At 40.2% G+C, this 6,000-nt stretch overlaps 1 long non-coding RNA gene across 1 annotated transcript in view; it reads right to left on the bottom strand.

Moving 5' to 3' along the window:
• LOC118913938 (uncharacterized) overlaps window positions 1-4,179 on the bottom strand; it is a 61,245-nt gene extending 57,066 nt beyond the window's left edge. The window contains exons 1-2 of the long non-coding RNA XR_008996553.1: window positions 1,191-4,179; window positions 572-643 (exon numbers count right to left, since the gene is read on the bottom strand). This is a non-coding gene — a long non-coding RNA (uncharacterized LOC118913938). The remainder of the gene's footprint in view (window positions 1-571; window positions 644-1,190) is intronic.
• Between the last annotated feature and the right edge of the window lie 1,821 nt (window positions 4,180-6,000).

Genomic DNA, 6,000 nt, shown 5'->3' on the forward strand with positions numbered 1-6,000 from the left:
GTAGGTGAAATGAATATGTCGGAGACAAGGAAGAAGGCTAAGAGCAGGTATGGTGTGGGCAGACGGGCCTCTGTAGGGTCTTCAAGCTGGCAGGGTGATAATTAGGAAAGTGTGTGACAGCTCAGAGAAGTGCGTAACTGGTTTTCTAGAGGGTCTGATGAGATGTGGAGGCCAGAGAGAGATGAGACTCAGGCAAAGAATCTGTGGAAGCCAAAGGAGACATGGATGGAGCAACCTCCCCAAATATCAGAAGAACAGCTTCTCTAGTCACTCTACCAAGATCCTCTCAGCAGGGATCTTGCTGCAAACTGCCTTCCTTAAGAAGCTTGCCCAGATAGCTGCAAAACTACAGTGGGAACAGAGCAGGAATAGGAGGGCCCACAGGCCTGGCAGGAGTCCCATTGCCCACATCACTGACTTCATGCTACTTTATTCCTCAAGCTGGGGCTTTCTTTCACATTACCCTCCTTATAGATTTACTCTCCCATGCCAACTTGGCTGCCCAGGGGCCCTGGAATCAAATAGGCCATGCTAGGAAGAGGGGTACAGGAAAGGAGAAGAGATTCAATACCTATTTTTCAAAGAGCGAGCAGGTCCTCTGTCACATGAACTCCTTTCTAGTAAAGTTTTCAAGCTGGGTAACCTGGGGCACATGAGGTGACAGTAGGAATAAAGACATGTTGCAGGAGGCTGAGTAAAATGGTCCTCTGGGGGAACCCTCTTGGGAGACTAGACACCAAGAGCCCTAAGCATTAGTACATGAGGTCAAATAGTGACAATCAATGGGCTCAGGTATGGAACAGCATTTTATACTTTATCACATCTGCTCCTCATAACTATGCTGCAAGGGATGCAGGCCAAGTGCATCTCCAGGAGGAATATGAGCCTCAGTTAAATTAAAAGGTTAAACAATTTGTCCCAAATCAGGACCCAAGGGCCCACCTTCACATTCATTCTACTTCACTTCATACCGCCACCTAGTGGGCAAGACCCACTGGCCAGCTCCAGCATTCTTTCCTTCCCATGGATAGGCCTAGCAGGGAGCTGAGAGGCTTTTCACTTTCCCAGTCCTTTCTATGAATGTGAGCCCTAGCAGCTGACATCCTCAGAGACCATAGACCTGGGTCTCATGGAAAGGAGAGATTATGTTTAACCATTGAGAGCTCTAGACTGAATAACCAGAATCTTACCTACAAATGCTCCCTCTTTGCTCTTCTTCTTCCCTCTGCATGGATGCTGAAAAACAAGAAAGGAATATGGGGCTTGGACCCAATTCTTATTCTCCCCTCTCTAAGCAAATTGCAGACACTCATTATAAATGATTAATATGATTTTCTACATTGAGTTAATGAATTTGTGTTCTTACCCTGAAATTCATTTTTAAAGTGATTATTTCTATTTTTTCCTCTGAAAATCTCAAACATTTTCTATATGTGATCCTCAACTGGTTCTTAGTCAGTAGTCTTTACTGAAAAGGGCAAATAATCTGACCAACAGGTGTATGTATACTCCATTCTATAGAATTTTTTGTCCCCTGGGTATAGAGCTTACATTCGAGCATCTCAGCATTGCTGGCCAGATCAGCTTAATCACAAAGGAGACACTTGCCCCAGAGACACCTGAGAAGGTAAGGTGACTGATGAATGTATGTTGAGGGACTTTGTTCTGCAAGCATCCTGAAATGTCTTCATAATTTGATCCTGTGTTGTCACATATGATAGCCAGTAGCCACAAGTGGCTATTGGGCATCTTGAAATGTGGTTATCTGAATTGAGATGTACTGCAAGTATAAAATATATACTGGATTTTGAAGACAGTACCAAAAAAGGATGAAAGATGTCTCATTAATAATTTGTTTATATTGTTTACATATTGAAATGACTATTGAAAGAAAATTTCTCATCTAATTTGCTATATATTTGCTGAATATGTCTCTTAATATGGTCCATTTTACTATCTGTGAAAAAATTTTTAAACCAACAGCTTTTTCATTTTTCTATACTGCAGAGCTATCTTCTGGTGTTTATCACCCAGGAAACACACCTTTTTCACAACAGATTTATGCCACATTGGTGATAACCCTCCCCGAACTTTGGGCATCAGTTCTGTCTCTGAAAGGAGTTCTGAGAACTCATGCAAGTGAATTTCCTTCACAAAACGTAAGGGAAATCATCTGACAAAGGCAATTTCAGTGCACAATATTACATGTACAATAATGGGACAATAAGTATAACATGTGAAAAACATGAAGAAACAACTGTGTATGTTGTTAAAAATTTGAGATCTCTATAGAAATATTAATGAGAAAATGGACCACGCCCTCTCACATTTAAAATTAAGTTTCCAGTTGAATATGGTGGATCAAACATACCTGTTTATCTCTTCTCTCACCCAAAATTCCATTAAAGTCAAAGGAAAAAGAAACTAAATACTGAAGATGACAGGAGAGAGGATACATAAGAGAGGCCAAAGAACTTCTGGCAGACAGAAATCAAATTGAAGAGTGGTAACTGACTTAGCAGAGCAGAAGTAACTATCAGGTTAAGCACTTGCAGAAGAGGACAGGGGAAGTGAGCCCCACAAAACAGACCCAAGAAGTGATGGTGAGGCATGGGGGCTAAGAACTGCAAATGATTATTTGATGATTTTTAACCAGGTGGTAAGCAGGCTTGAAAGACTATGTATATAGAAGACCAGATAATGAGAAAATTGAGTATTGAAAAAACAAAAAGTTGTATGAAAAAGGAAACATGGAGTATATTGGCACAGCAGTAAACAATATTTATGTAGTCTATTTAATATAAATATTGAACATTGATTTAACCAAAAATTATAACAATTAGAAATATGGGGGGAAGGAAAGGAGATGATAGTGAAAGCCTAATCTTAATCTTCCATGGTTAGAAATCAATACATAATGCCTAAAATTAATAAATCAAGAAATTTGGTAAAAGAATATTATTTAAAAATAAGGAGGTCAACAATACAAAAATAGCCAAGGGAAGTTAAAGTGGTTACCACTGGTAAGCAGGACTTTTGGTAGGAGAAAGTGAGAAAAGAGTCTGCTTTTTATTAAGAGACTTAAATTACTATCTGACTTTCAAAACAGTGTATATACATTACTCTAATGAGCTATTTTTTAAAATACTAAGAAAAAGGCAAAAAAGTGATTGGCAGAGATTCCATTATAAAAATCTGTAAGCAACCCTGAAACAGAATCCAATTTTTAAAATAAAGTCTGTTAAGATTTACATTTCTGGTAATTTAACTAGGCTAGATGTTATGAAATGCCCTTCTCCTGCAAAGCACTCAAATGATGGATAAATTAGAGCAAATACACCTTTAAATGTATTGCTGAGCTCACAGGAACAAGAAAGTAAGGGAAGCTCCAATAACCAAAGAAGAGAAGGAGAAGGAAAAAGACAAAAAAGAAAGAGAGGAAGGAAGGTAGGAAAAAAGGAAGAGATTCTAGAGCCAAAATTTGATGGAAAGCCAACATAGAAACTAGGACTGCCCTAAAAATATGCCTGACCCAGAAATCTAAAGCTTTGTTGGTCATCAGCCCCAACAAGCAATAGTATTCAGACCTGACAAGGTCAGGGAGCTAAATCTAAGAACTGCACATAAAGCCAGGAAGCTAAAAGGGCTATATCTATATCAGAAGAATCAGTATGCTGGCAAAAAGAACCAACAAGAAAACTAAGGTGTCTGTGGTGACACTAAGAATGGGGAGAAGAGATATTTGAGAAATACGCAGAATTAGCAAAACTGAGTGGAAAGCTAACATTAATACTAATAATTTTCCCCACTAATTTATAATCATAGCCCTAGTCTCATGTAGTCCTGTGGTTTGAATTTATACCATCCTCAGAGTCTGAAAAATCCAAATCTGAGAAATAAATAGAAATAGTTCCAGGTTAGTAGTGTCCCCTAGCACCCAGAAGAAGCCAAGACAAATCTTCTCAATTTGGGCCCTTAAGCATTCAGAAAATTCAGGTTTAACCCAATATGAGCTCCTAACAAAACATCAAACATATAAGGAAGCACACCTCCAAGAGCAAGAGTCTAGAGGGACTACAAACTGACATGTAAAACAGGCTCAGACTGTAGATATTGAGATTGTAAGAAAAAGTACACAAATAGATTTAAAGTGTTTTAAAGGATGTTTTAACCGGAAAAAAAAAATGAAGATATCACTATGTAAAGCAGAAAGAAGGAATATTTAGCCAGCCTTGACCTTTAGGGTATGTTATCTGAGGAAATGATGGCTGAATTGGGATAGGACAATCGATAATCAGCCAGGTGGAAAAAAAGGAGGGAGGGCATCCCAAACAGAGAACTTAAAATCATGATGTGCAAAGATATGGAAGCACTGAACAGCATGTGGAACTCAGGGGAAACTATACGCATTCCTTTATTACTAGAACAACAAGTACAAGCAGGTAATGGCAAAAGAAGCTAAAAGAGGAGAGAGAGATCTGCAGGTGGAGGGTTCTCTATATTGTGTAGGAAGTATGGCCTCACTAAATGATTTTAAGGAGTGGACATATCATGGTCACTTTTATCTTATGTTGATTGCTTTGGCAGTAGTGTGGGGAAAGAATTTAAGACAGACAAAACTCTTCTTTTTTTTTTAAAGCAACATTTCCTCTTACCTCTAGTAGGATATAGCTAGAGTTCCTATCAAACATAGGACCTGACACATTGTAGCCCCTCCATAAATGCAATATAGTACTGATTTTTGAGATTTGGAGGCAGTTGCCTGGAATTTTCTTCCCTTCTAGAAGCATCCCACCTGTCATTCCTGCTAGAGGCCTCCACATGGTCAGCCTCCTCAGATGTGATCCTAAGTCTTCTTCTGCCCCTCAGCACTTGTCCTCACCTCAGCCCACTAACACTCTGCCCTGATGGGCAACCCCTGGCCTCACAGCGTCCTTCATCTCCTCTGAAACAAGTATCCCTGGACCGCAGGCATCATCCTTCCTGTGGATGCTAGCCCAGCAGGGAAAGTTTAAGGCACTGACCCATCCCAGAGGAGCAGCTCTGTGAGTTCTCAATGTCCACTTGAGATAGGGCAGATACATGGGACAAGCATCATGATTAATTTTGCAAAAAAGCCAAGACAGAAATAGCATAGTAAGAACAGGAGGGACTCCATCTTAAGGCTAAAGATTCCATCTTTAAAAAGCAGAGTTGAAAAGCAAGATTCCTAACATATTCCCTGGTAATCAGCAAACAGCCTATCTTAAAGCAAGGCAAGCAGTCTTAACTAATAGGATCCCAGTGCTTGAGGGAAACAACTATCTTGGAGAGGAACCAGATCAATAAATTCCTTGTGTAAATTTATCTTACATAATTATCTGGAGGACTAATTATGGAGAATGACATTGTGTCTACCATCAGAGATAGACATCCTGAGACCACATGACAAGCCTATACCCCACCCTGGCCCTTTATCCCACTCTTAAAAACCCTTAAAAGTCTAGAAAATAGAATGAAATAGCAAAGTGACAAAGACAGTACTTGAAGAACACAGAGACAAAAACGCAGTAAGGTAAGCTGCGAGTTTTATTTAAAAGCACTCCCTCTGTTCTACTTTAGGTTAGCAGGAAAGGGCTACTGAGATCTCTGATTTGGGCTTGCAAGTTCCTGTTTCCTGGGTGACCTGGGCAGGGACTGCAGCTGCACGATCTTGTTCTTTAGTAACCTAACAATCTCCTTTCTTTGGCTCTGGCAAGTTCTCAGAACATAATCTCACTCCATCCAGTTCTCTGCGGCTCCCCCAAATCCAAGGGTCATAGGGACTTAGTTCTCACATCATGCAGATTCAAGCGTTCACTGGATGCCAGGTGACCCTGGCTTTAGGAGTTGGCAAGGGATCAGCCCAATACAAAGCAGGAGTTCAATGAGCTTCCCTTTCCTCCCTCTGTTCTCTATTGCTCTCTGCAGACAATGGCTGCTGCCATTCCCTGCCATTCTCTTTAATGAATTCCTTCCCTA

This window comes from Manis pentadactyla, chromosome 3 (genome assembly GCF_030020395.1).
Source record: "Manis pentadactyla isolate mManPen7 chromosome 3, mManPen7.hap1, whole genome shotgun sequence".
NCBI classification, from domain to species: domain Eukaryota; kingdom Metazoa; phylum Chordata; class Mammalia; order Pholidota; family Manidae; genus Manis; species Manis pentadactyla.